The sequence below is a fragment of the Idiotropiscis lumnitzeri genome, unplaced genomic scaffold (assembly GCF_059441095.1).
Source record: "Idiotropiscis lumnitzeri isolate Australia: NSW breed Sydney's pygmy pipehorse unplaced genomic scaffold, RoL_Ilum_1.0 HiC_scaffold_40, whole genome shotgun sequence".
Lineage (NCBI taxonomy): Eukaryota > Metazoa > Chordata > Actinopteri > Syngnathiformes > Syngnathidae > Idiotropiscis > Idiotropiscis lumnitzeri.
In genome coordinates this window covers 645222-665601 of record NW_028283578.1, presented here as the reverse complement: position 1 = coordinate 665601, position 20380 = coordinate 645222, and the positions used below count along the sequence as shown (strand labels likewise).

Genomic DNA, 20380 nt, shown 5'->3' with positions numbered 1-20380 from the left:
GATCAGAATTTTACACATTTTAGGCTTTGGCCACCCAAAACAAAAACTAACAAGTTCACGAATGAAACAAAACCAATTACTTTAGCGCATGACAATTAATCTTCAGTAGAGATATGTTGTGACTGATATTTCAGTCACAGGTTGTCTTTTGAACGCCACCAGGGGCGCAATGGAGCACAGGACAGCCAAAAGTCTTCTTGTCGGACACCTGTAGTGGCTGGTAGGTTCTAAGATTATAACATAGTAAAGGCACATACAACTCCTAACTGTATTTCATATGATAATGAAGGAAAAGATGATTAGCTATGATTTATGTCAACAATAAAAATGGCTCTACGGGGTCCCCACAAACACAAACCTGACAGTTGGGTGTCAGATGGCCAACATACCTGACACGCAATTCAACTCAACTGGACCCCACAACACAAGAAAAAGCTGAGTGAGCCTCAAACCAGACATACACATTCACTGACAAATATCCTGTGACACCAGATATATTAGAAGTCTTGTCTAATCAGCACACGTCTATCTAACTGCAATTTTAACATCTCGAGACACGACAGGATGAGTACACGATACGCATACCTCCATTTCTGAGTCTGTAAAGCCTGGAGGAGGCTGCTTCGATGTTTTAGTAGCATCATAAATTTATTGAATTAATTATATTTGAGGTTGGATTAGATTTTTACACATTTTAAGCCTTAGCCACCCAAAACAAAACATAAGCTCATGAATGAAATAAAACTAATTAATTTCGCCCATGCCAATTAATCTTCTGTAGACGCGTGTTGTGACCAGTGTTGTTTTTGGCAGGCATTTTAGATTTTGTCCAAGTCATTTGGACAAAGTGCTGATTTGTTTACATCACATTTAGTCATCCCAATTCGTTATAGTTTTAGTCCAGTTTTAGTCAACGAAAACTAAAAAAAGGGTTTTAGTCCAGTTTTAATCGACGGAAACGCAAAAAAAGTTTTACCCTAGTTTTCGTCAATTTATTCACAAAGGTTTTAGTCCAAGCGGCACGGTGGCCCAACTGGTTAGCAGGATGGCCTCACAATATTGAGGTCGTAGGTACGATTCTGGCTCCGGCCTTCCTGCGTGGGTTTCCTCTGGGTAATTCGGTTTCCTCCCATATTCTTAAAACATGCATGGCAAGTTGCTTGGACACTCTAATTGCCCCTAGGCATGAGTGTGAGCGTGGATGGTTGTTCGTCTATGTATGCCCTGCGATTGGCTGGACACCAATTCAAGGGTGTACCCTCGCCTACTGCCGAAGACAGCTGGGATCGGCTCCAACACCCCCCGCGACCCTAGTGAGGAGAAGCGGTACAGATAACGGATGGATGGATGGATGGGTTTAAGTCCATTTGAGTTAAAACAAGGCATTCAAGGTTTCCACCCAATAACAAAGACTTTTGGATGGACTACAAAGGATTCTTCATTACAAACAGAAAAAAGTGGCAACAGTGGAATCAATGCTCACTGCTCCAAAATAAGCAGAGAAGCAAAACATTTTGTTGGGCAACTGTTGTGGCTTTATTTCACTAAAAGCAACATAAAATAATTTATGAACCACATGCTAACAATTTTGTCTCGTCAACGAAAAAAATTCATGTACATCACGTCATGTTTTCGTCATAAAAGAACCTCGTTTAGCTTGTCATCGTCATTAAAAAAGGGGCGTTAACGAAGTATTTTCGTCATAGTCATCAGTGACGAAAACAACACTGGTTGTGACTGATATTTCAGTCCCAGGTTGTCTCCTGAACACCACCAATTGGGCAAGGGGGCGCAGGAAAGCCTGGGGTCTTCTATTTTTACAGTATAGAAAGGCTAAATATCAAATTGAAACAGTGTTTTATATCATGAATATACAGGGTTGGTGCTGGTTCTGGTAGGGAAACCACAACATAAAGATGTCCTTAATTAGTCCCACAATGGGGATATTTGCAATATGGCATATGATGGCCTAACAGGGCCACCGCCCAGAAAAGAGTAACGCAGAACTTTGTAATACTGTCACTCCCTGACCAGTTCGTTGTTCCTGAAGAGCCAAACTTTGACTCAGACCCACAAATTTGAATTACAGATAGTGGACAATGGAGAACTCCCCCAGTCAGTCAGCATGTTCAACTTCCATAGAAACCTCAACATACATTTATTAGATTGCCAAACTAATTGGAAACTACATCACCAGAACACCACAAGTGGGCTCTGTTATTGTACTTAAAGATGCATCTTACAAACCTGTGTTCTCCAAGGCCAGCTGGTCCATAGTCTTAAGTTATTTCTTCGCCAACATCAATGTCTCGGAGCGCAAACAGACAGAGGTGTGGTCTGTCCTCTGTTGTCTTCTTCTTCATTTTACAGTTGGGGTGCATGTGGTCATCATTAACCAGTCTTCCCAGACTGCCATCTTCTTGAGCGGCATCAACACTTAAAATAGATTTAAAAAAAAAACAAACAATTATTCAATCAATGTCAGAAATTAATCTTTGAGACAATCTTGTGTACACAAAACATAAAAATAGGAAATCCACAATTTTTAAATCTTCTAAATAAAATCATACAAGAAATTTCTATTGGAATCAGACCCTATTAACAGCTTGTCTTTGAGACTTCATGGTCTATATTTTCATTTGTACAGATTCAACGCATGAATAAAAGTAATCACCGTATTTTCGCAGTCATAAGCAAACAAAGCGCCCTGTCAGTCGATGCGTCCATTAAATGGACAAAGTACCACTCACGTCCATCAGCCCTTGTCATCAACGAGCTGTTGGAAGTGCATGTTAGCACACCCTGCTGGGCAAAGAGTGAGTTGTCCATGCTTACAATCGACCGTGACAAATACACCATCTGACTATAATGTTTGGGTGATGGTGTTGGAAAAAGCTGGACAAAGGGCAGCTGTCCACAATGTTTTAGTCTGTCTTATCATTTATGTTATTGCAAGCAAGAAACGTCCCAGGTTTAGACAACAGACAAAAAGTCCAAAGCATAACAGCACATCTCTTTAAACAGCCATGCAAATCTCTCTAAACAGCTATGGGATTGTGGGTCTCTGCTCCCAGAATGCATTGCTTGAATTAGCTAAGGCTGAGTGGCTTTTGTATTATTTTCATTTTTTTTGGGTATATTGATGGCATGAGAGATACACGTTTGTGTTAATCTTATTTCTATGTTTCATTGTTTGCTTGTATGATGAGTTTTTTATTTTTTTTTGAAACCGTGACTCTAAGGAGTGTGGTGAGCAGCCAAGTCCCTCCCCTGACGTTGCTTTGTAGGCTATTGCCAATGCACCTAATATTGGCCTGAGCCATTGTCAGCTATTGTCAATAGAGACTTGGCGTCTGCTGCAACAATGGGGTGATTGCTCATGTTATTGGGGCATAGTAGGCTGCTATCGGCTGTGTCAGTGTGGGCAGCTCTGCCAAGTTCATGCTATGCTAACAGCAGCTGTGCTATCGTCTTGTCAGGCGGTGCGTCCAGTATATGTTACAAAGACAGAAATAGCGGCCTCAACAGGTGTTGCGCCCTTTGACACGGCGCGTCTTTTGGGTGCGAAAATACGGTATACATTTTTGCTTAGAGAATGATTTTTCCCCTAACACTTATGGGATGAGTATGTGTTTATTTTTTTAAATAAAAACAAAAATAAGATAACATCTCAATCTTTGCCTCACCTCCAAGTTTTTTCTTGCCGGCGGAAGTCAAACAAAAAGACAGTGCCTCTTCCATCCATCTTCCTGCGTTGAGATTTATCAGAATCTATCAATTTTCCTCTGTACTCCATAATAAAGAATAAAGTCGTCTTTCCTGAAAGGGGCCTTGGTAAATACTCCTCGACCTAGTTAACAGGGAAATCAAGATAGCTTCGTCATATTTTTAAGCACACAAATAAGGAGTCATCATATTCATTTGGGCCACTATACTAATGTAGGGTGGTTTGAAACATTGCTTCTTGTGAGGGATAGAGCAGAGCCCTTCTTTATGATTTTAAAGGAACAGACCAGCCAAAATTCATTTTCCAGCATTGCATTAGCCAGTATGTATTAGGACTGAAAGTACAAATGTCAATGGCACCTGGTTACGTAAAAAAAAAACTTTAAGATTATTTAGTTTCATAACAATGACATACACTGTATACACAGTCATATTGGATCGCGTCACGTGATCTCTGTGACGTATAACGTGCTTTACACTAGACTATCAATATCGGAATTGTTCACTGGTCTATTGTGGTATAAAAATGCCGGAGGGCGTCATCAAGTACAGCCTTAATTTAGATAGAACTCCTACCATCAGGTTTCACGCTCACTGAAATAACTTGAAACTGACAAAAGAAAAGGTCAAGACACTCTTAATGTAAAATAACCACTTAAAAAACGATGTCAGCTTGGTTATCAGAAAACAATAATATATCTTAGCAAAAGCGTTAACATCATACCTTTAAATGAGTTTATATACTTCGCTTCTAACTCTGCAGTCTTGTCCAGACCCTTGACTGCATGTTCAATAGTATCCTGCTTTGGGGACTTCCTGCATCTCAGGGAAGGCATTGTTTATTCTATAAAGAAAAAAGACAGTTTTGTGTTGAGAATTATTAATACTATAGGCTAAATGGAGTTTTAACAATATCAGTGTAAGAAAAATAAATTATAAATTAAAAAAATATCAATCCCTCCATCCCAATTAATGATTTCAACCATAATAGTTTATATTGAAGTTTAAACAACAGACAGACAGATTTATGCAGTGTGACTACAAAAATCTTACCAAAATTGCATTCACAGTAACCTTTGCTTTAAGAATCATGTAATTAACCAGTGAACATCGTGTCTTACACAAAAATTAATGACAGAAATTATCATGGTACTTGCATTCTGTTGTTCTATAACAAAAGTGCAAGCTGTTAGCTCCGCAAAGCTAACGCAACAAGCTAGCGTCCCTCGTGCTCACATTCAATGCAAACCTGACCACCGGATGAAAATACGCGTCGGTTTAGTTCTTTAAATGAGTAAAAGCACCATGACGTTTTATAATTATTCAATGCTTAACTGGAGCTCGTCAATTATGTCGATGTAGGAGCACATGTTTGCTAGGCCAGTGTTGTAGGCCCACATCCATGGTGCTACTTTGTATAGTGTTTTCCACACAACTATCTCTAACCATGAACAAATGCACTCGAGGCATGTTTTGAATAAAAACAAACGAAAAACACTTACCTCTCCGTTTCAACAGCAGTTCGAACTTCGAAGTGGTGATATTCTCCAGCGTTAAGCACCTGCTCGAACTGCGAATAGGTCAAATTCAACAGCGTCTTTTTTCTGTCTTAATAAGGACGCGATGAGAGGAGGAGCGCTTGCCTTTTCGTCAGCACGCCCCGCGCGGGTGGTGCTGCTTTATCACTCTCTATCTGTGCCCGCCCGCCGGCACGTCGATAGAAAAATAATATTCCTTCAAACATTACTTTCATCTTCTTAACGTTTTGTAGTGAATTTAACAGGTTCACCACTTTTTTCAAATACACCAATGGAAAACAGGTCTTAATTGAGGAAACATACAAAGAGCGTCTCACAAACACCTTATGATGAGCAATGTAATTTGATCACGTTTTTTGTCACTGCCTGGACGTTGGGTTCACTGGCCTGGTGGCAGTGGCTTGTAGACACTGTCACTGAGTGGGAACGGATCTCAAGGTGGGTCAAACTAACCCAAGCAGTGGATCGGTCCGTTTTTTAAATTTATTAATTTTTTTATTTTATGTATTTATTTATTATTTAATACAAGGGCTTCGGCTCACTACCAGTGGGCGGGACCAAAGAATTTGGGTTTCCTTTGAGCTAGGAGGCAGTCAAAGGCAGTCCAATCCCCGGCAACATAAAGCGCCTAGCTCTGGGGACATGGAATGTCATTTCTCTGGTAGGGAATGAACCCGAGCTGGTGTGTGACTAGACCAGTGGTTCTCAATTATTTCCTGTCATGCCCCCCCTACCAAGAAGAAAACAATTCGCACCCCCCCCCACCACAATTTTTTTTTACATTTCGTACTAATGTACATGTTCTTTGCATATTAATGTTAGATTGTCAATAAAATATCTTACCTTAACAAAGCTAAATTGATAAAAAAAAATATCATTTTGAGAACGACTATTGTGAGGATCTCGAAACTCAGTACTCTGTGGTGCTAATATTGATGAGATGATAAATATGTTGAAGCCACAGAACAAAAAGATTAGATATTGTTTGGAAATTAATGACGTACATAACAAAGGAATATCAGCCTTGATTGGAGTACATTACTGCATTTAAATTTTTAATAAAAATGAAACAATTATTGATGTTATGACCACTATGAAGAATTTAAAAAAACAATATATAGGGATAATTATAGTTTTCATTTTGTTATGTTTAGTCTGTTCATGTTGCATTATTTTTATGACAAAGATGATGGTTAATCGTAGGTTTGTTGCCCAAATGTACCGTTACAACCTGATTAATGTTGAGAATGACGAACTCAAACTGGACACTAAAACGTAAAAACACATGGACTTCTTGCCCCTGTCCACACACGTGCACACACACACACACCATACACGAAGATCCGGGAGGTAAGGACGGCTGTCCTCTCCTACAACGAGGCAAGGGCCTCCACCAAGTCACCCCAGGGACAAGTTTTATTCCCTGATGGTCATCAAATTATGAGGATCTCATTCTACGCCGGAAGGGAGGAGGGGAATTTTTCCCTAATGTGAGGTTTTCGCTCCTCCACTGATGATCACACTGTTGTATGATTTCATTATGATGATCTGTCTTAAAGCCGTAAGGACATGATTTTTAAATCCACAACAGGGGGGAAATGTAAGATGGGCTGAGGATAGGTAATCAGTTTGTGTATTCATAATCATGTTTTTATACACTCATTAATGTTTAACACACACAGAGACACTTACTTGTTATTTTAACACACACACACACAGACACCGTATCCTGAAGATGTGTTTAGTTAAACTGACCTTGGGTTATGATTTTCTGCCTGCTGGAGTCCCTGGTGATTAGTTATTGATGCTTTAGTTAAACTGACCTTTATACCGTGAGTTATTGATGTTTTCTGTCTCTTGGTGATTAGTTGTTGATGCTTTTCTGTCTTCTGGTGATTAGTTATTGATGAGTTAGTTTCAATAAAAAGGCAGAACGGAGGGTGAGAGTCAGAGGGTGTGCGGGATTGAACTGGCAAGACGGCTGTTTCACCTCCTGGCTCCCTCTCCCATTCTGAATGGCACAAAACGAAAACTTTAGTAAGTTATTTCAGTCTAAAAAAGGCGTCAGGGCATTTTTAAACCGGACAGTAAGTCGCCACTGTCTTGGTTCCTTTTTGTGCCTTGACCCATACCGGAATTATTGAAAGGATGCAGTCCTATTTACAGGCCCAAGTGACACCCCAGGTTTCTGTTGTTTGTACGAGGGCGCTTAATAGGTACTGCTATTCACAATCGTCTTAGGCTGTTTCTTTGCAGAAGTTTATGGACAATGTGTAGTGCTGTAGGATGCAGTCTAGAGCATTCTTGACATTGAAGCTTTTGTTTCCAGCAACTGCTAATGCGACTGTGCATCAAACATGCAAAACACAGACCCTTGCTCCTCAAGAAGTCAATCTTATCCTTGTGATGCTTTCTCCTAAATTCCTTACAAATTGTGAGACTGTTGCTCTCCATTACAATTAGCACATGGTTTGGCAATAGCATCCACTGAAACAGGTTCTGCCTTTGGCGTGGTGGTTTTGTTGTTTTCCATCTTGGCGGGCACAATGACTGTTGTGAAGACTTTCTTTGATTTTGGTGTTTCTGTGTGTTGTGATTTTGTTTTCTGTTTTATAGAATCTTTCGTGCTTGTCAACAAAGTCAACAAAATCCTTAAACTTCACTCTTCTATTTGTTCTTTCTTGGAGATTGCAGGCAAATTTTCTCCAAGATTCTATAAGTCTGTATGGAAGTTTGTTTGCCAATGCCTTTATATTAGCCATGTTGTCCAAGTCCTCCATGTAATTAACATCTGCCATTATGTTCAAACAGCCCATAAGGAATAATGTGAAAGACTGAAGTGCAACACCATCTTCAGACTTGATTGTTGGCCAATCCATGGCTTCCTTTAAATATGCTTCTGCTATCATGAAGTCATCACCATAAAACTCCTTCAAGATTTGTTTTGCTTTGGTATATCCTGTCAGAGGTTCCATATGGATGCAGCTCTTCACCAACTCATGTGGTTGTTCACTAGTATACTGCAGCTAAAATTGAAGATGATCACGGTTATCACTTGTACGGCCTTCAATCCCATGTTCAATGGCACCTATACAGGTTTTATAATGCAGAGGGTCGCCTTTAAACGTAGGAATGGAAAGTTCGGGAAGTAGCGATGCTTTTTGACTCTTTGCTAAGTATTCTGCGACACTGGCTTGCTGTGAGATTGCTTGGCAAAGGCCATCAAGCACATGTCCCTGTTGTTCTCTACTTTCTGTCTGATGTGGAAATCTAGCCATTGGAATAGTCGAAGTGGGAGCATTTCAGGTCAACACTGCTTGTTGCTCTGATAGGCTGTGATGGTAATTGAATGTTTTTCCTTGTTTAAATTGTAACACACTCATCAGGAATGTGGATACCATCCTCCTGGGTATTTTCATATCTTCTCAAGACATCCAATTTAGCATCAGACTCAGGGAGTGCCGTTTGCATTGCATGCATTTGCTTCTTTGCCTTAATTGCAGCTTCTTCTTGCTCAAGTGCCAACCTTTGTTGTAAATCAGCAGCCTTTGCCTTTAAACATGCTCGTTCCATTTGAGCCTTTAATTTAATTGAAGACGTTGACAGAAGTGAGCTTCTGTCTGTTAGATTCTTTACTTCTACTTCTATGGGTGTAGTTAGTTGATGCAGATCTACTATCATCAGGTGATATTTGTTTATTGCATCCTTCCTCTGCACGTTTCAAAACGTCCTTCTTCCATTGCTCACATTTCCATTAATTACATTTTTTGGATCAAACCAGTTATTTTGGTCATCGGCAAAATCCTCTTCAGTCTTTAAATTTTGCACACCGGAATTGAGGTCCACAAATTCTTGCTCCATGCCGCTAAAGCAAACACAAAGCTCAGTTTTTTACAGCGTCAACATTTGCATCATCCTCCATCAATTGTTCAATTTGACGTTGCATGGAGGTCAATTGAGCAAATTTGCACCTGCGTGCCTGCATCCGTTTAGGCTTGTGATCTTCTACAGCTTTTCTCCGTCATTTTTAATGTCCGCTTTCCACTGTCTTGTTCCTCCATGTCAATCCACAATCAAGCAAACAAAAACGTCAAACTGACTGTAGCGTCTCAATTTGTAGGTCAGCTGAATGACGATCAAAGTTTTAAGCAGTTTACTCACGCACCTGTTACGTGCACGTCCTTGTTAACTCGCGATGCTTGTCAAGTATGGACGCATGCTAACAGCTAGCAGCTCATTGTCCCGACTGGAAAGTTGCTCCTTAGCTGTGATGTGCCTAGGGTTACACTATCTATCATTAACAAACACAGCCAGCCCTCCTCTTTCCTCTTACCGCTTTCCAGTGTCCTGTCCGCAAGTAGTATTTGGAAGCCGTCAAATTCCACGACGGTGTCCGGCGTTAGGTCTGTTAGCCATGAATCCGTGAACATCAGCAAGCTAGCTCATTGGAAGTTCCTCTCGTGCCGCGTCCATTTTCTTGGGAAGGTATCTAACATTTCCCATAAAAACGGACAGGAGGACGGGGTGGTCACGCCTCCTCTTTGCCTGGCGTTTCGCCCCCGCGCGACATCCCCCGTCTCTTCCTCCTCAACTCGTGGGGGATATCGGGTCTCGCTCCGGGAGTCGGCACGGGGTTAGCACGAAGTGCTAACAGCTGATCTCTTGTGTAAACGATTGATCCGTAGCTCCCAGTGACATCTCCGGACACGATCACGCAAAAAACAGCCCCCAGCAGCAATAAAACCACCGCAATTTGGATGTCCATTGCTGCGATGAGGTAAAATAAATAAAACTGGGTAAAGGAAAAAACACGCGAAAAAGGCTCAAATAGTGAGCCGTGCTGCTTTAGCAGGTAGCCACTCGCGTGGTGACGGAACCGTAAAAACAAATGTGGTCCCATCAAAATCTGATGGGATATTTAAAAATAAAAGCGTGAAAATTTGCTTATTTGTCTGTCGTCACCAATGATTAAAAAAATTAAAATCATTACAAAATCCTCAAGCTATCGTGATACCAGACAAGTTCTGCGGGACACCAGACCACCCCAGTTGTCCACAAAAAGTGGTCACTTCAAAATTTGATGTGGCATTTAAAAATAAAAAAATCACCTGAAATATGCACTGTGATCAACACTGATTTAAAAGAAAAATCTTTAAAAAATATCCTCAAACTATCGTGATACCAAACCAGGATTGGGGATACTAGACCACACCAGCTGTCCACCAAAAGTGGTCACATCAAAATGTGATGTGGCACTTCAAAATAAAAGTAGCCTGAAATTCGCTTATTTCACGGTCATCACCACTGAGTTAAAAAAAAAATAGCTCGAGCTATCGTGATACCAGACCAGTTTTGTGGGACACGAGACTACCCCAGCTGTCCATAAAAAGTGGTCCCATCGAAATCTAATTTGTAATTTCAAACTAAAAGTTGCCTGAAATCTGCACATTTCACTGTCATCATGCCTGACTTTAAAATTTCATTAAAAAATATCCTCTAGCTATGGTAATACCAAACCAGGTTTGGAGGACACAAGACAACACAGCTTTCCACCAAAAGTAGTCCCATCAAAATGTAAGGAGGCATTTTAAAATAAAAGAGCTGGAGCTGTCGTAATACCAGACTAGTTTTGTTGGACACTAGACGACCCCAGCTGTTCATCAAAAATGGTCCCATCAAAATCTGATGTGTAATTTCACAATAAAAAAAAAACCCACCTGAAATATGCACATTTCATTGTCATCAACACTGATTTTAAAATAATCATTTCAAAATACCCTCGAGCTATCGTGATATCAGACCCATTTTGGGGGACACTAGACAACCCCAGTTGTCCATCAAATGCGGTCCCACCAAAATGTGATACGGCATTTCAAAATAAAAGTAGCCTTAAATCAGCATACATCACTGTTATCAGGCCTGACTAAAATATCATGACAAAATATCCTCCAGCTATCATGATACCAGACAAGACATATTTCACTGTCATCACCATTGATTTAAAAAAATTAATTAAAAACTAGAGCTGCGAGCAGCTATAAAGGGCCCTCGCCACCCGGACAACGTTGGGGTACTGGCACGTTGGAAATGTGAAATATTTCCGAGAAATAACGTGAGGAATCTTCAAGAGGAATTTGCTTGTAGTTAAAGTTAGAGCAGCTTTTGTTTTCAAAGCCTCGTCAATGTTTGAAGTAAATTTGTTGGCAGGCACTACAGGTGCATCAAATCAAAGACTAATAGACTGAAAAACATTTTCTTTCCGAGAGCCATCACCATTCTGAACTCTCACACACATGCACACACACACGACCACCCTTACCTTGCTGAACAGCGACGTATTGTGTTGTATTTCTCCAATTTCATACTATTTTCCATCACAATATTTATTCTCTTATTTATCTAATTTATATATTTGATTAAATTATTGTTGTATTGCACTGGAGAGGGGAGCTCCCTAATCTTGTTGCACACTGTACAATGACAATAAAAGGATTTCGGATTCTGATAAATTTAGAATGGCCGACTTCCTGTTCAATTTAGCATACGGCTCCATGAGACTTTTTATTAGGTCTTGGCTTTGTACACACTTCATCAAATTTTCAGTTTGGTGAAACAGAGATATGGGGCTGTTTTTTTTTGTTGTTTTTTTTTTTCTAGGGGGCGATAGCGAGCCATTTTTAAACAACTGTACGACAAAATAATAAAATATTGTGAATATTGAATCAACTCCCGGTTGAGTGGACGCTGGCACGTTTGGCTGCCACTGCTCACCGGTAACTCTCAGAAATTTTTTGGATCCGCTTGTTGTACCTGCTTTAGCAGTTTACAATCCCTCCAGTTACAGTGATTTTATTTATTATTATCTGTATGTTGAGCGATCCCGATTCTCATGAATGCCACCCACCGATTGCATAGTCGCTGACGCGTCTACTGTGGCTAAAGTTTAGCTTACCTATCAAAGTTAGCACCTGTCTGCCATGTGGACCCGCAGGCCAGTCTGCTTCTCGCACTTCTGCCTGTTCCTGTCATGTCATCAACCTGTGTCAGGACAACTTCAATCCACTGCCGCTGAACTCCGCTGGATTTACCGACACATGCCCGAGGGAAACGCACCACCACCACTGCTCCTCCTCCCGAACATCGCTCGTCGACCCTTGAAGGATTGTATGGCAATTACCGGCATTTTAAACATTTATGGGACAGAATGTCAATTATTTAATTTAGCAGGTTTATATTTACTGAATATGCTATGATCGCAAAATTCCGGACGAACTGGCGAGGCTGCCCGGCTCACCGTGGCTTGTCATCGGGACCGGGAGGCGGCGCAGGCGACGCAGAGAGAGGAAGCAGAAGCGGGGCTGCAGGTCCGGTGTCTTGCAACGGCTGCGACGGCAGCCCCATAGGCAACCACTGCCGAGTCTGTACCTCACCAACGCCAGATCCGTGGTCCACAAAATCGACGACCTGGGATTACAAATCCTGGGAAACCGCTATGTGCGAGACAGCAGTGTGATCGTCGTCACGGAATCCTGGCTGCACGCAGACGTCCCCGATGCTAGCATCCAGCTGGCCGGGCGCTCGCTACATCGCGCGGATCGGACAAGGGACACCGGTAAGAGACGGGGCGGGGTGGCTCTGTGTTTACGTGCATGAGAACTGGTGCGGCGATAGCACGATCGTCGAGAAGCACTCTTCCCCCGACATCGAGTTCATGTCCGTTAAATGCCGGCCTTATTTTCTCCCGAGGGAGCTAACGGTCGTGATTGTCACAGCTGTTTACATCCCTCCCGACGCTAGCACTAGCACGGCGCTCTCGCTACTCGCGTGCGTCATCAATAAACATCAGCGGGCCCACCCTGATGGCGTTCACGTAGTAGCGGGAGACTTTAATAAGGCCAATTTAAAGACTGTACTCCCAGAGTTTCACCAGCATGTCAAGTGCCCAACGAGGGGAGACAACACTCTCGACCATGTGTACTCGAACATCAAGCACGCATACAGGGCCCTCCCACTCGCCCCCCTCGGCCAGTCAGACCACCTGTCCTTGCAGCTCGCACCTGCATACATCCCTCTCAGGCGCAGATTCAGGCCCACCACAAAGACTGTGAAAACCTGGCGTGACGGCGCCATGAGTGAATTACAGGACTGCTTTCAAGACACAAACTGGGGCCTCTTTGATCATCAGGACCTTTTGATGTCTACACACATTGTGTAGTGGACTACATCAAGTTCTGCATGGAAACTGTGTCCCTACACAGGACTATACGGACCTTCCCAAATGCGAAGCCCTGGATGTCCAGCAGGGTTCGCTCTCTCCTCAAGGCCCGTGACGCTGCCTTCAGGTCAGGCGACAAAGCCCAGTACAGGGTGGCTCGTGCTGACCTGAGCAAAGGCATCAAGCTAGCCAAGGCAACCTACAAGGGGAGGCTGGAGGCCCACCTTGCCAGTAACAGACCACGGGAGGTGTGGCAGGGTCTACGGAGCATCACCAACTTCCGTGGCAGCAGCACGACCTCTGCAGACCCGAGTGCATCGCTGGCAGAGGAGCTTAACTGCTTCTTTGCTCGCTTTGACTCGCCCCAACCGTCACACCCCCGCACTTCATGCTCCAACTCCCCCCCACTCACCGTAGAGGAACACGATGTGAGGCGCGCGCTCCTGGCTGTTAACCCCAGGAAAGCTACTGGACCCGACGGAATACCAGGCAAGGTCCTCAAAACATGTGCCCACCAACTGTCACATGTATTCTGCAGGATCTTCAACCGCTCCCTGGCTCAAGCAGTCATCCCCTCCTGCTTGAAAACTTCCATCATTATTCCTGTCCCCAAAAAGTCACCAGCCGTCCACCTGAATGACTACCGTCCTGTTGCTCTCACACCAGTCATCATGAAGTGCTTCGAGAGGCTGGTTCTCCAGCACATCAGGGACTGCCTTCCTCCCACTCTGGACCCCTACCAGTTTGCATACTGGGCTAACAGATCCACTGAGGACGCCATCAACACTGCTCTGCATGTTGTGCTGGGCCACCTGGAACAACAGCAGAGCTATGCAAGGATGCTCTTTGTGGACTACAGCTTGGCATTCAACACAATCATCCCAGACATCCACGTCGCCAAACTTGACATTCTCGGCCTCCCTGCCCTCACACGCATCTGGATTAAGGACTTTCTGACCAACAGACCCCAGACTGTGTTGCTCGGCCCCTACACGTCCTCCACCTGCATGCTGAGCACCGGTTCCCCTCAAGGATGCGTGCTGAGCCCTCTCCTATACGCCCTCTACACCTACGACTGCAGCCCGGCCCATGGCAACAACACCATCGTCAAGTTTGCTGACGACGCGACAGTGGTCGGTCTGATCTCGGAAGGTGACGAGACAGCCTACAGAGAGGAGGTAAAGAGACTGACAGCTTGGTGCAAGGACAACAGACTGCACCTTAACACTGCAAAAACAAAGGAGATTGTCGTCGACTTCAGGAGGAACAAGACGGTGCCGCCCCCCCTCTGCATCGAAGGCGTGTGTGTGGAGAGGGTCCACACGTTCAAGTTCCTGGGAGTACAGATCTCCGACGACCTTTCTTGGACTCACAACACCACAGCAGTGGTAAAGAAGGTCCACCAGCGTCTGCACTTCCTGAGAGTCCTCAGGAAATTCAACCTGGACAGGAAGCTGCTGCTAGCCTTCTACCACTCGTCCATTGAGAGCCTGTTGACGTACTGTGTCTCCACCTGGTACAGCGGCTGCACTGAGGCCGACAGAGTGAGGCTCCAGAGGACAGTCAAAACAGCGCAAAGGATTATTGGCTGCCCTCTCCCCTCACTGTCGGACATCTACACCGCCCGGTGCCTCAGAAGGGCTCTCAACATCGTCAAAGACAATACCCACCCAAACTCACACCTGTTCGACCTGTTGCCCTCTGGCAGGCGCTACAGATGCATCAAATCGAGGACCAATAGACTGAGAAACAGTTGCTTTCCGAGAGCCATCTCCATTCTGAACTCTCACACACACACGAGAACACCCTTACCTTGCAGAACAGCATCGTGATGTGTTTTTATATACCCTATTCTGTACTAAATTCCATTGCACTCTCTTATTTATTAATCTAATTTATATATTTGTCTGTCTTATTGTTGTATTGCACTGGAGAGGGGAGCCTTCTAATCTCGTTGCACACTTGAGTACAATGACAATAAAGGGATTTCTAATTCTAATTCTAATTCTACTACGCATAGGAATGACTGATTGTAGTCATGGTCTTTACTGATTTATGATATTATTTTCACATGCTAAAGTTATATTACTTAGTTTATAAATGTGTGAACTAGGGCTGGGCGATATGACCTAAAATCAATATCGCGATAAATTGGGCAATTTTACCTCGATAACGATAAATGCACGATAAATTCCCCCTGAGGACCAAAATCAAAATAAATGCAGAAAATGCATATTAACTGCTTTTTTTTATTGACCAACTGGTACACATTACTTTCAATGAAAAATAGAAGTACAAAAATCATTTGAATAAACATTCAAAATAGCTTGCTTTGCATGACTTGAACAATGTCACAAAGAACAGGAAAAAAAGGGTAAATCTTTTCCTGCAAATAGATTGTGCCGAGATGGTGTAATGCCATTTGCAAATGCTTAGATTTGTGTAAAGGTATCTTGTAAACAATATAAATAATGCCATGTGCAAAGGCACTAGTCGCCTGTAAACAAAATGCTAAATAAAATGAAAAAAAAAAAAATCAATGGAATGCCAGTGCCAAACAAACGCGTGTGCTTCATCAGTAAAATGTGCCGTCTCGAGTACTCCGGTGCGCAGTCGCCACTTGTCGTCTATGTACTGCACATTTCAGGCTCAAACAGGGATGCATGTTGCGACTCGACCACAAGTCGGATGTGGATGCAAAATGCTCGACATGTCTCCGCTCCCGTCCCGATGTTGTCCATATCGGGAAGTGCTGTTTGCGGCAAATATTTTCGTACCTCTTGTCGGCTACGTTCCTGAGGCGTTTAAATCCTGTGCGCTCCACTGTAACTTCAGGAGCTCTATCTTTAGCTATGTGCTAGGCTATCCCGTCCACCACTGAGACGTTCTCTCGTATGGTTTCGCCTCCGTTAGTGGGCTGTTGTCACTTGTCCAACCTTGCTTCTCACTTTGAACTTTTAGCACAAGCTTCAAGTCAACAGCATGGTTGTGTTGTGGGTGGTGAAAAAGAAAAGGTTGGACGCGCTGTTTCAGGTGCTTACGACGCAGTTTGTAGTTCGTGTTCTTTTGCTCAAACATCATCTTTATGGAACCCAAAACATTTCCAAACGACAGATGTCGAATTTCTTTTTGGGACAAGCGCGACAAGACCAATTTCAACTAACGTTACTTCGTCTTTAGCCGTGTCAGCCGCTTCTGAATTTGAATCGCCAGCTACGAACGCGTCTTGTGTTTACATTCTTCTACAGCGCCTGAGTCACGTGACTACATGCGCTGGAGCAGACTTAAAGAGGCATGAACATTGCCGCAGACAGAAAAGACTTTCCTTTTTCATTTTTTTTTTTAGACACCGAATTTACCGACATGGGCAAAATGATGTCGGTCATTCTAATAAATTTCGGTAACGGTAAATTTTCGGTTAATCGCCCAGCCCTAGTGTGAACATAGTATTTTCATGACCTACACTCACATTCACATCATACATATTCAGTCTGCACATTACAAACTGATGACAAGCCAGACAGCACTTCATGGACAAATATGACAAAGCACATTCTCCACATAGGACATAGAGATGCAAACATACCAAATTGGGCACTGGATTTAGTTTTAAAATCGCTGCATTGGCTCCCCGTGTGTTTCAGGATTGATTTTAAGGTTCTTCAATTAGTTTTTAAATGCCTTAACGGTCTTGGGCCATCCTCGCGGACCCTGAGGTCCTCTGGCACCGGCCTGTTAATTATTCCTCGGGTGAGGACTGGAACACATGGCGAGGCTGCATTCAGCCATTCTGGTCCTCGTCTATGGAATAGCCTGCCGGAGGACATCAGGTCCGCAGAGACTGTTGATATTTTTAAAAGGAGGCTCAAGACCAGACCTGGGCATTGCACGGCCCGCGGGCCACATCCGGCCCGCCGGGTGGCACTGACTGGCCCGTATGACAGACCTGGGCATTGTATGGCCCGGGCCACATACCTTTGGTTGACTCTGACCGCGAGTGTAAGGTTAATTGGAAATTTCAAAATAAACATACTTTTTAATTTCACCTCATTCATGGGCGAAAGCTGCACTGCTTTTATTCTGAAATTGTTTTTTTTTTTTATTCCCGCACAATGTGCGTCGCACATAATGACGTAATGCGTTTATCAAGACATGCGCGCGATTGAATCACAACAAGACAACGTTCGTCCTCAAAAATGTCCGCTCAGGCTACAAAAAGAAAGGTAGATGCCGAATGTAGAATTTTCAACAAAAATTGGACAGCGAAGTATTTATTTACTGAAGTTAGAGGTAAAGCTGTGTGTTTAGTTTGCGGGGAGCAGATCGCCGTGTTGAAGGACTACAATTTGAGTCGGCATTACCAGACGAAACATGCAGAGAAATATAAAAACGGCACCAGATAACAATGAACTGGGACACTTTTTCTCAAAATCACAGTTCAGTGACAGTCAATATGTTGTATCTTGCTTAATGTTTGGTGCAAAAAGACAATATTGTGATGTCTTTAAAATGCTCAGAACCTTTACACAACTATCCAACAGTATATGGAACTCAAAATGTGTTTTGAAGTGAATGTGACAGAATATGTTTACTAATATGAGTCACAAATAGTAAAAAATGTTAATATTATGTCTACCATTGTGTTGAGAAATTTGAATGAATACATTTTTGTAAGGCAACCTCATTTTTTTCAGTTTATTTGGTATTTAGTTTCATTGCTTAACTTTAATGCCAGCTTGTCAAAACAGTGCTATTTACTGCTTTTTAAAAAAGAAATACAATTAATATTATGCAGAATTGAGTTCAGCCTTTTGGCCCGGCCCTCCACAATATTTAATGTTTCTTATGTGGCCCCATGGAAAAAATAATTGCCCACCCCTGCTCAAGACTCACCTTTTTTGTTTGGCTTTTAAATAATTTATCTTAGTCTTTTAATTCAGGATTGTCATTTTATATATTATTGTAAGAGCCATATTGAGGAATGTTTTCTAATTTGGAATTCATTATTATTATTTAAATATTACTGAGATGCATAATTGTATTTTATGAAGGAAGAAAATTTAGTTTAGCATTGCGTGTCTTAGAAACGGTATTGATTACCTAACGAGCCACACGTGAGAAGGTAGTCATGTGACATGCCGTATAAATAGTAGTCATGTGACGTGCCTAAAACACACATTCAGAAGGTCGGGTGGTGGTGACAAAGTTTTTCTGACCGACTTCAATCCTCGACGCCAAGCAGCGACCTCCATCCTCGACGCCAAGCAGCGACTTCAACCCTCGACGCCAAGCAGCGACTTCAACCCTCGACGCCAAGCAGCGACTTCAACCCTCGACGCCAAGCAGCGACTTCAACCCTCGACGCCAAGCAGCGACTTCAACCCTCGACGCCAAGCAGCGACTTCAACCCTCGACGCCAAGCAGCGACTTCAACCCTCGACGCCAAGCAGCGACTTCAACCCTCGACGCCAAGCAGCGACTTCATTCCTCGACGCCAAGCAGTGACTGCAATCACCGACAACCAACAACGACGCCGATCAACGAACTCTGACAGCCACACCAACGACGCTGGTCGAAGAGCGCCGACAGCGGCAACCACGATCAGCGACCTCAAGCCACATCGATCAACGACCTCGACCACGTCATGTTTGAGTTATGGAAAATTAGTAAACTTGTGAAACGAAGATCCTGAGTTGGAAGTTTTGTCGCGTCAGGCTAGTTATTATTCACCCGCTCCTACAGTGGCAAGTAAACCCGAAAGAGTTGCCACTACATAAAGTCAGAAAAACTTCGCCTGGAAGCCAGGAAACCCTCGCCAGAAAGACAGAGAACTTACCTGGACATCCAGAAAGCCTTCACCGGATGATCGACACGGATCGGATCCACTGAAGGAGAAAGCAGGTTGAAGAAGTGAGCTGCTAGCGTTGCTACGTTAGCCTGCCACCGCGCTTCACCGTCACTACGTCACTCAAGCCAAGTGGAAGTCATTCAGTCAGAGCGGGAGCTCTCGGCTGGTTCATTCATAAATGTTTGAAACCATCTGCTGATAAGATAATTGCTGCACTGCGAAGAATACAAGGACATTTGCATTTGATGTTGGAAAGTTCGATTATTTGGACATTTGCTGGTGAACGGAGCAGTAGTTAATAAAGATGGCAAACGACCCAGAGAATGAACAGACGCCCGCAGATTTTGGCCAAAAGAGGGCACCAAAGCCCACTGAAAAGGCATTGCAAGAAAAACTGCGTCGCCTGATTGGAAAAAGGAAAAGCAAGCTTGGCAAACTCACAGCGAAAATGAACAGAATAGATGAACTCATGCAAAATAATGAAGATGCATACATAATAAAAGACATTTTGCAAGGCGATGTGTGCAACATGCATAAAGAAATAGATGAGGTGAATGATGCCATAATTCCTTTATTGGATGAGGAATCCAGAAAGGTGGACCAGGAATGGTTCAGTCACAAATTAACTGCATTAAAGGAACATATGCAAGGTTCTTTGGATTGGGTCAGTCACCAGTGTGTAAAAACAAACCGTGGCCCAAGTGCACCTTCAGATGTTTCCCTACAAGATGACATAGGGGTGGGCGATAGTGTTTCACAAGTTAATCTACAGGACTGTAGACATAAAATGAAAGGTGAATCAGCCTCAGGTGTGTCAAGAAGATCTTCAAGGAGCTCAGTGTCAGCTGTACGTGCTAAAGAAGCAGCAGAGCATGCAGCTCTCCTTGCAAGATCAGCAGCATTGAAACGAAGGCAAGCTTTGGAGCTGGAAGAAGCACATTTAAAGGCTAGAAAAGAGACATTGGAAGTTGAAAGTGCGCTTGCAGAGTCTTCAGCGAAATTAAAAGTTTTGGAGTCATATGAAGATAGGATGAGCAGCTATGTCTCCAGTGC

The 20380-nt window shown here is 43.2% G+C and overlaps 1 long non-coding RNA gene across 1 annotated transcript; it reads right to left on the bottom strand.

Annotated features, from left to right (window-relative positions):
• Window positions 1-3748: 3748 nt before the first annotated feature.
• On the bottom strand, window positions 3749-5318 carry LOC148315776 (uncharacterized). The gene is made up of 3 exons (XR_015840580.1): window positions 5229-5318; window positions 4451-4570; window positions 3749-3850 (listed from the first exon to the last, which is right to left on the bottom strand). It is a non-coding gene; the product is annotated as an uncharacterized LOC148315776 (long non-coding RNA).
• Between the last annotated feature and the right edge of the window lie 15062 nt (window positions 5319-20380).